This window comes from Sinocyclocheilus anshuiensis, unplaced genomic scaffold (assembly GCF_001515605.1).
Source record: "Sinocyclocheilus anshuiensis isolate Anshui unplaced genomic scaffold, SAMN03320099.WGS_v1.1 scaffold1143, whole genome shotgun sequence".
Lineage (NCBI taxonomy): Eukaryota > Metazoa > Chordata > Actinopteri > Cypriniformes > Cyprinidae > Sinocyclocheilus > Sinocyclocheilus anshuiensis.
In genome coordinates, this window is record NW_015546123.1 from 1,357,965 (window position 1) to 1,367,839 (window position 9,875).

At 36.0% G+C, this 9,875-nt stretch overlaps 1 long non-coding RNA gene across 1 annotated transcript; it reads left to right on the plus strand.

Moving 5' to 3' along the window:
* Window positions 1–4: 4 nt before the first annotated feature.
* On the plus strand, window positions 5–1,263 carry LOC107701023 (uncharacterized). The gene is made up of 3 exons (XR_001635603.1): window positions 5–22; window positions 598–668; window positions 817–1,263. It is a non-coding gene; the product is annotated as an uncharacterized LOC107701023 (long non-coding RNA).
* The last annotated feature ends 8,612 nt before the right edge of the window (window positions 1,264–9,875 follow it).

A 9,875-nucleotide genomic window follows, 5' to 3' on the forward strand; every position in this document is an offset into this window, starting at 1 on the left:
TGTTAAATCCTCCAAAATCGATGTATGCCTTATTCTGCTTTCTGATCCTTTTAGTAAAAGTTATTTTATTCAAATGTACTCATTTAATTTAATTTCATTAATATGCGGATTAATTGATTTAATCAAAATGTTTAAATAGATTTTATATTTGTAAATAATTAGGGCTCTCAATATGGGTCTTAAAATAAATTCAAATTTTTTTAATAGTTACTAAATTATACTTACTGTGCAAATGTACCTAATTAAAAGCAAACTATATGCAAATACAAAGCCTGACTAAAAATACAAATACATGGTTACTGTCACTGATTAAGTGATTAAATATTTTTTAACAGATTTTATATTTGTAAAGTTAATTAGGGCTGTCAATTTAACATTATGGTAAAAGCATATTAAAAATGAATGCATTTGATCACCAAATAAGCATTTATATCAGTAATTTCTAATTTAAATAAGTATTGTTTTTTGATTATACAAAATTAATGTGCTAAATACTATAGATCACCCAAATTAAAAGCAAATTACTGTATATACAAATACAAAACCTTATTCAAAATACAAATACAAAATGTTATTGTCTGTCTTTGTATGATACAGATGAAAGGATGCATTAAGGTTCTGCGATATCAGCCGCCCAACAGTGTGGAGGGGCTTCTCAATGCCCTTAGGTCTGTGAGCTTTACTGGACTCTTACAAAACTCTTACAGTATAGCTTATACCTTACAACATTACTTGTTGTAGTAAATTTTGATGCAAATCCATATGACTTGTTGTGGTATGTTTTCAGTGGATTTTTAATGTTCTCTCGACTCACAGGTACACAACAAAACATTTGAATGATGAGACTACCTCCAAGCAAATCAAAAACATGTTACAAGCTTAACTGTGTCTGCCAAAAGTATTACTTCTTGAATACATTGGACGAGACGCTTCAGCAGTTTTAGTAATACAATGAGACTAGCCATGTGTCATGTGGCAGCTACTGTTATCAGTCTGTTTTTACTGTTGTAGTTTTGTTTTTGTTTTTTTGCTTATTCTGTTAGACTTAAAGTCATGTGTGGCCTTTAGATGTCAAAGACGATTCTTTGTTGTGTGGCCGTCCAACAAAGATGAGCTTCGTTCGTTCCCTTCCCATGTTTTCTACAGTTGACTGAGTGCCCAGGCAGGACCACAAATAATGTGTTGCTTTTTTAATAACAATTTACTGTGATTTTTTTATTAACATGACTCTTTTGAACTGAATAAAGCTATTTTAACCAAAAAGACTGTGAATGGCTGACAGCTCTTAAAGGAAGGGCTCCATTGACACAGGCCATTGAAATCACCATGTACTCTCACCACTTTACTACGTATAAAATAATTAGTTCTAAACCCACATCCTTTTACCTAACAAGAGTTCAGGATTATTCATAGTTCCTGACAGTGTCTATTCCAGCATGTCATTGTATAACATTCATTCAAGGCTATATTCTCGTTTTTTTTTTCAGAGCCAGAAATAAACATGTGGTTGAAAGTTAGCCCTGTTACGAGTTAGCATCTCTTCCACTTTCCCCCAGAAACCAAAACCAGAATGTTCAGAAATTCCAGGCTGTCCATTTGCTGGATTAGTCAGGGGAATGAGATTCCCACATCAACCTGCCCAGGAAGTGGGAGTTTGTTCTACAGAAGTATGAGTAATACATTCCCTGCTCCGACACTCTGCAGAGTATTTGATCTCCTCCCTTCTGGGAACGTGCACCATCTGCGCGGGACACCCCTCTAAGTTTGTATTACCATCCTGACCGCCGCCATGTTTTTTCCTCACTCATCGGCTCGCACATTTCCTCCTGTTTGTTTGGCTGCTCAGCGTGTATCATCAGCGAGCGCATACTTTCCCTACTACGGAGTGATTGTTGCCCCCGCTGTCCTTAGTCAGAAGCACACTGTTTTTTTAATGGCTTTCCTGATGAGCTCGGACACTTTTCCCAGGAGGCTGGTGTGGGGCCATATTCTTGTCTATTCACTCTTTCCTCTCGGTGCTCTGTGAGGAAGAGCAACTTCTGATGACTTCCTACCAATATCTCTGCGTGTATGACCCATAATTCCAGAGCACTACCTCACCGTATGGCCGCTGTAATGTAGACCAAACACCATATGTTCATTAGATTTCCCACTGCTGCCTAGATTCTGACTTCACAAGGTTACTAAAAACAAGCACAAATAGACAAAAAAGTACGTAAATGCTAGTTTGTGGTTACATAATATGATCATTTTGATGATAAATGCATATTCATAGGATTTTGCCAAATTCTGGACCTTGTACTTCACCCAGGTTTGCTCACTTATTGAAGAGGCAAGTGCCACCCTTGACTGACAGCACACAATAGTGTTGTTTATACGTTTAAATTATTCCAGTAACCGAAAAGCTGAATCAGACTTTAAATGACAATATGGCAATAATGAAAATAGCTTGCGGGCACTAGCTTTATTAATATGAGAAGTGTATATGAACTGTTATATTAAAAATTAATCAAGTATATGTACAGTAATATAAAACTAAATAAATTATTTTTTAAATTAAAACATTATTTTTAACTGTTAAAAATATATTTATTTTTTAATTTTTAAATATTTTATTATTATTATACATTTAATAGAATAAAAATAATGCTTTAATTTAAAAAAGAATAACAATTAGCAATAATAAATTACTTTTAATGAAATTTGTAATAATAACAATAGTATTTTCCCCCATTGAGACATTTCCAGTATTTGGAGACATTGCCTGCCTTTCTTTTATCAGAGATCCAGAAACATTTATACAAAAATACAGCATTTATATCAAGTGCACTCCCTCACATGAGGAAGGTTTCTGACCTTAAATGGCTGGAAGAATTTGTGACTGGAATGTTTGCCCTCCTCTGAGATTCATTCTGAATCTCACTAGATGTAAAAGTGAATTAGTGAAATAATGTTGGGACTGAAATGGAAAAATGATGCTGGAAACTAATGCCATTGCAATGTTTGAACTGTGAGTCAGTCAGATTGGAGAGCACCAGCACTGCTGGATTTGGTGTATTTTAGCACACTCCTACATCCTGTTATGGGAAGCATGTTTTTGGACTTATCTCTGCTGTGACCCCACAGCTATAGCTCACATTCTGACATCTATTTTTTCCCTGTAGTGTGTATGTGTGTTTGTACTGATTTTCATTGGAGAACCGATGACATGAATAAGTGCAGCCTTGAATCTGCAGATGGCAGCAGTAACTTGTGAGACACTGTAAATCCATATGGTGACCCAACATACAGATGATGATAATAGAGGAGGAAGACCATAAGAATCTTCTCAGACCTGTCTACAGTCTACAGATCTGATATTGGACTCAATGTCACACTAATGTGCCATCTGATGCAACAGGTCCATCTGTTTTAATTAATTGTTAAGCCACGAGCACAGCAGATGCTGTCAATGTTAACGGAAGGACCCTCAGCATGAAAAGACCACTTACAAGGAGGGCTTGCTGATGGGACGTCCGCTCTTTGTCTCTAAGGTCTACTCAAAGACATTTTTCAGCAGCAAGAAAAAAAAGACCATACAAGAAAAGAGACAAAAATTAAGCATCCTTTCACATTTTCCTTACCACTTATGGTTGTGATCACGTAGATGAAGTTTTTCTGCAGTTTACACACTGATTTAGGGGTAAAAATCAGGAATATTTTGCAAAAAGCAGGGATGAGAGTACACTGGAAACACTGGAAAAAGTGACACAATTTTCAGTCAGAAACTGCAAGAAAATTTCACAAGTAATTATAAAGAAATGGCAACTAACATTTTAATCTGTTTTATTTACAATTAAAAAAAAATTTTTTTTTTACAGTATATAAACAGTTTTAATCAGCGCTTGTTCTCCATGTACTCGGAAATCAGCACCTGAAAGCAGAATCAAAATCAGAATTTTTGGGTGAACTGACCCTTTAAGGGTGTTGTTCAGAGATCTGATGGTGTTTAAGGTGCTCTGAACTGCACTGTGGGTGGGATCGGGCTGCAGGATGGTGGCAGTGCTCCAGCTGTCGTTGTGTAATCATATTACTGTAATTAGGTAGTGTACCTCCCTAATCCACTTGTCAAAACACTGGCCTGTGTCTGACTCACCCTTATGCCTCTGTCGTCAATTACCAACAGGCAGATTCTCTTCTCTAGCAGCTCTAGCTCATGAATTCTGTGTGTAGATTAATCTAAGGGTTAGGCCCATGTATTGTGCTATTTTCACCTTAATGTCTCTTTAGGTGTAAACTTACATAAATCATTATGTGACTCTTCATGAATATTGTGGTGTGGATACTTTCTCTATAGTCTGATCATGATCATGACTGGTTAAAACTTAATTAGAGATTATAATAAACATATAGCATGGAAGAAACTGATTTTGGCACACAAATTAATTCAATTTCTGCCATTATGTGGCTTTTTGGTTTTCAATCTCAAGGGTATTTGATAATGTCTATAGGTGTGTCAAAGTTCTCTGGGGTTAGAGTTTATGTGTGAGGCCTGCAGGTGGAGCAACAGCACTAGCTTAAACACCATCTATAGGTAAAGCGTAACACACAATGTGAATGTATATGTACTCTGTTTGCTCATTTGATACACTACAAGACTTGGTCTTTGTGAATATGGATTCTCAGAGAGACAAAGTTAATCACGACTTACACAGAGGCTAGAGGACAAACTCTGCCCTTGTGAGAGAAGATGAGGTAAAATCACTGGATCTCTCATTCTATATCAAGTCTGTCATGATCAATAATGATCAATCATCTCCAATGATTTCACATTAACTGACCTAGTCTAAAATTCTCTAGTCATTTGTCTGTAAGAAGGGGATGGGATAAAACTGATGCTGGGATAAAACTGATGCTGAGTTTATGGTTGCGCAGCACTTTTTTTGGTGCTTAGATCAAAATAAATGAGAGCCATTTATCTTTATCTCATCTGTCCATCTAACCTGATTTGCTTCCATCTTCTTATTTTTTCAATAAAATGGCAATTTAGTTAATAGTAAAAAGTATTTAATAGTAAGTTCTGTTATGCATATTACTAAAAAATAAATTACATATATTGAATTGCATACAATACAATTCAAAAGTTTGTGGTGTTTAAATTTTTAAGCAAGTATGCATTAAATTGATAAAAAGAGACGGTAAAGACATTTATACCATCACAAAAAAATCTATTTCACAATATTGCTGTACTTTCGAACTTTCTATTCATCAAATAATCCTGAAAAAATGTATCATGGTGCCCACAAAAATATTAAGCAGCACAACTTTTAACATTGGTGATAATAGGTTAATACCATATAACATAACATTGATGATAAAGCATATTAGAAGGACTTCTGAAGGATCACGCGACAGTATATTTTAAAATATATTAAAAAAGAAAACTTTTCACATTCTGTAATATTTCTTTTTTTTTAAGGAAAAACTGATTTTACATAATTCAGTCAATTTCTTGTAAAAGGTGCCGAGATATGGTGTTATAAAAAATTTTGTGTCTGGCGAATCAAATATATTTTGTCTATATATAAGTCTGCTATGAATGATTTAACTTTGAATAACTAGGCAAACAATAGTTCCCCTCTGAGCAACGCTCTGCCATGTGGACAGCCCTTATGTCAACAAACAGCCTCATTACCTCTAATATGATTTCCTCTGGTATTTTTCTCTTTCTTTCCTTTATTTGCCCACACAAAGATGGGGGCAAAGTGCAAAGGATATTTGGAGACTAGCGATTACAGCTCAATCCTGGAAGTTGTCATTGTTGTCAGTGGCTGGCCTTGCTCCATGACCCTGCACTCTGGCTCAACTCTTGCTGTCTCTGAACCCACAGAGGGGCAAACAGTTCTGTCTCACTGTCTGGTCTCCACCTACAAAAATTCAACAGACTGAAATGACTGCTGAAAATAGGACAGTTGACCCGGAAATAAAAAATGTGCAACCATTTACGCACCCTCACGTTGTTCCAAACCTGATGCTCCTTTTCATTCAGTTATCCCTGTGTTCAGTGGAACAAAGAAAGTCATACAGGTTTAAAACAAGCATGAGGGTGAGTAAATGATGACAGAACTGATATTTTTGGGTAATCTATCCCATTAAGATGTAAACCACCATACTCAAACTGTTTATATTTTGTACAAAACAGGAGCGAAATAAAATGTGGGTTACTCACACCTGCCGTTCATCTCATATTAAGGCAGACACCAGAGTCAGACGGCCTGGATTCTTGATGTTATTTTATCAACATTATCAGTGATCTGTCTGTATGACTCATTATTATTGGAATGTTATAGCAATGATTAAGCTCATAGTTTTCTTAGCACTCAAACCAGCCCAATTCCAATTCATGTCCATCCCAAATTGTCTTTAAACATTAACCTGAGTCTTTGATTAATTAACTTGGCTGATAAATTTCAGATCATGATTTTGAGATTAAGTCATTCATTATGGGCTTTTCTACAGAAGTGTTTCTTCCTCAGAAATATAGCAGAGCTTTACAATGACAAAACAGTTAATTTGGCAACACTAAAACTAATACAATTTCACAAAACAGACAATAGTCTGTTGAGAAACTCGATTTCACAGACTAAATATGTAGTTAGAGCACTTTGCCTTTGCACAGCAGTATAGAGGCCTGCTTTCTGAGTATATGAGCCATAAATCAGATGTGCTTAGGTGGAAAGTTTTTGCACAGCTTGAAGGTACCACAGTGAGTCCTCAGGGATCTCCCACGGTCATGATCTATGACTCCAGTGGGCTGCCGATTTAACACAAGGGTAAATAAACAACACTTGCCTGTTGATATATAAACAGACACACACTCCTTCTGGAGTCAGTTGTAGTCTGAGACAGTTGAAGTTACGGTTGCGCAAGTAAGGAACTACGCAGACGGCTTTGTCAACAAAGGTAGTATTATGTGGGGAGGGTCTGAGAAGGCTGCATTCATAGATAAAGAGGTAGTCAGATGCTCAGTGAGACCTGTGGCTCTGTTTTTTCCTCTTTCAGTCTTTATCCAGATGACTGGAAATGAAAATAGAGCCATGTGGGCACGTGAATTTCAACTCTCAAAGCTAGCATGCCTTCACTTCCCAGGATGTGTTAGAGGCCGAGTGGGGGTCATTCTTCACCTCTGTGTGAGGTGAGTTCAAACACAACAGAGGCCTTTTATGGGGTTACCATAACATCAAACTCTCATTCTGTCATTGCATGACAAATAGTGCACAATGCTGGACCTGTGCCCGCCGTCCCGGGAGATGTCAGGAACCCTGGGAACATGCTGGACTTACTCTTTCACAATAGAGCCTTCTTATTCATATGTGGATGAACGTTCTAGTGCAAACATCTGCACTTGAGTTCAGTTCCACTTAAGCGATTCAGTTGATTCATAATGGAGCATTACTGAGATCCACCATCACACTTTCTTTCATGATTATATGTGGTTACACTACTCACAGTTCTGTCATCCTCATATCAAGTCTCTTTCATGATCAGTAGTCATCAATCATCCCTAATGATTTCACATTTTAACTGAGCTAGACTGGGATTTTCTTCCCATTTATCTGTAAGAAGGGGGTGGTGGACTGATGCAGTAAAATTGAAATCCTGCTAAAATATCGATGAACATTTTTTATCACATAGCATGAGATTATGATTGCAAAGCACTTTCCATATGTGCTTAGATCAGAATAAATAAGTCATTCTGTCCACCTATAATCTGTTTTACCTCTATCTTGTTATCCATTCTCAGTACAACAGTAATTAATGTTAAATGTAATAACAGTACAAACACCATTTTGATGTTGTTTTATACAACAGTTCAATAAACAATTTAATATTGGGCAACATACATAAGAAAGAATACAGCCAGTTACTTTGTCTATTTTTCCTCCGCTAGTAAAAATATTTCCAAACAAAGCCACAACAGTCACTGAGTGAATCATTGTTTCTAAGCAAATCAGTTGAGTAAATGATTCAGTGACTCAACTGAGTGACACGTTGCATCTCTGAGTAAGTTTTGTTTCTAAATGAATTAGTAGATTGAATGATGCAATGACTCACTCATAAAGACTGAATCTGTGTTTTTGAACGAATCAGTTTGGGAGAACACACACACACACACACACACACACACACACACACACTTAATTTGTTTCCTTGAAGGAAACACTGAAAAATTATGCTGTAAAATGTGTTGCGTTGAGTCAAATCAAATATTTTTCTGTCAGAAACAAAGACTTCCTTTTATGCATGTGAGTGATTTAAATTGGAGAAACTAGGCAAACAATAGTTTCCTTTTGAGCAATGCTTTGCCATGTGGCCAGTCCTTATGTCAACAAATGGCCTAATTACATTTAATATGATTTGCTCACATGTTTTTCCTTTCTTTTCCTAATTTGCACACAAATAGATGGGCAGAGTGCAGAGTGAAAGAGATTATGTCCTTCAGCAGAGCACTAAAGCCCAGGGTGCATCAGGAGGACTGTACAGACAGAAGATAAGCAGAAGGTTTTGCTGACTCACTGGCCTGTGTTTTAAATGAAGCAGATATGAGATGAATGTATATTTGAAAATGCACAGTAAATGTAGGTTCTTGAGAGAAATATGCTATATATTCGTACATATGTTCATAATGTTCTCAGGGTCCCATACAGTCCCTGTCGCTCTCCATGAACATTATGCTTCAAATCAGGAACTGAAAAATTTGCCATGCACCTTTTCAGCTGTAACTCTACACCACACACATCTCCCTTCATCCTTTGCTTCTCAATTACAGATTTGTTGAATAGTTATGAGCTTTTATTGTGCTATCGAACTTGCTTTAGAAGACATCTGATATCAGCACAGCTTTTGAAAGAGGAGCCGCCTTTCACAGAAACAAATCATATTGGCCCATTTGAGGTATCATGATTTCCTTATGTTTACTGAAATTAATACAATGAAAGAAAAGAGCAATGTGTGTGTGCTTCACATGAAAATCTGTACTCTAATCTAATCCTATTGCACTGATTTGATCTGATGCCAGTGACTCAGTCTTTTATTCTAGATTTCCTGAACACTAATTCAAAGGGATAATACGTCAAGCTCTATAGGCTAAATACAGTTATTCCAAAATCATGGAAAATCATTCTGACAATTTTTCTCAGTTTCAGTAATGTAAGTATAATGCAACACTAATAATTTGAATGCATGCTCTGCATCAAACCATTTATTATGTTTGTCGAATTATCATTTAGGATCAATCAACAGAAAAATTAAGGTGTTATTTCCATAGAAAACCATTTACAAAAAAATATACATGCTTATACAATCGATTGCATAACAGCATATAAAATTTGCTTTTCACTTTTACGTAAAACTGAGCTTTTATCTCTTAACTAATTAAGTAACCTAAAACTGAACTGTCACTTCTGTTAGTGAGTCAACAGTCTTTTAACTAGTCTGAGAAAAGCAGACGCTGTGTAAACTCTGTAATCCATAAATTGTGAAATCACATACTGCATTGTCAAATATGCCATATCTTCAAAGAGGAGCAATGAATTGAACTTTAAAGTGCCGCAAGTACAATAAAGAGATAAAGGTTCCCAAGTTCACTAAATTTCACTGAAATGTATCAAGTACAACCTAGTACATTGTAGGTATGGTTACATATTTTGTAAGAACAACTGCTTTGGATTGATTTAGATATGTAAGACTTAATATGAGTGTTCATTTAAGACAAGTTTAATCCCGAGAAATGGACCTGCTGTGGTTTAGTACTATAATTACATTTTTCTAGACTTTTCTTATAATTTTGTCTGTCATTTCAACTTTCTGATTAAACAGATACAAGTGTACTACAT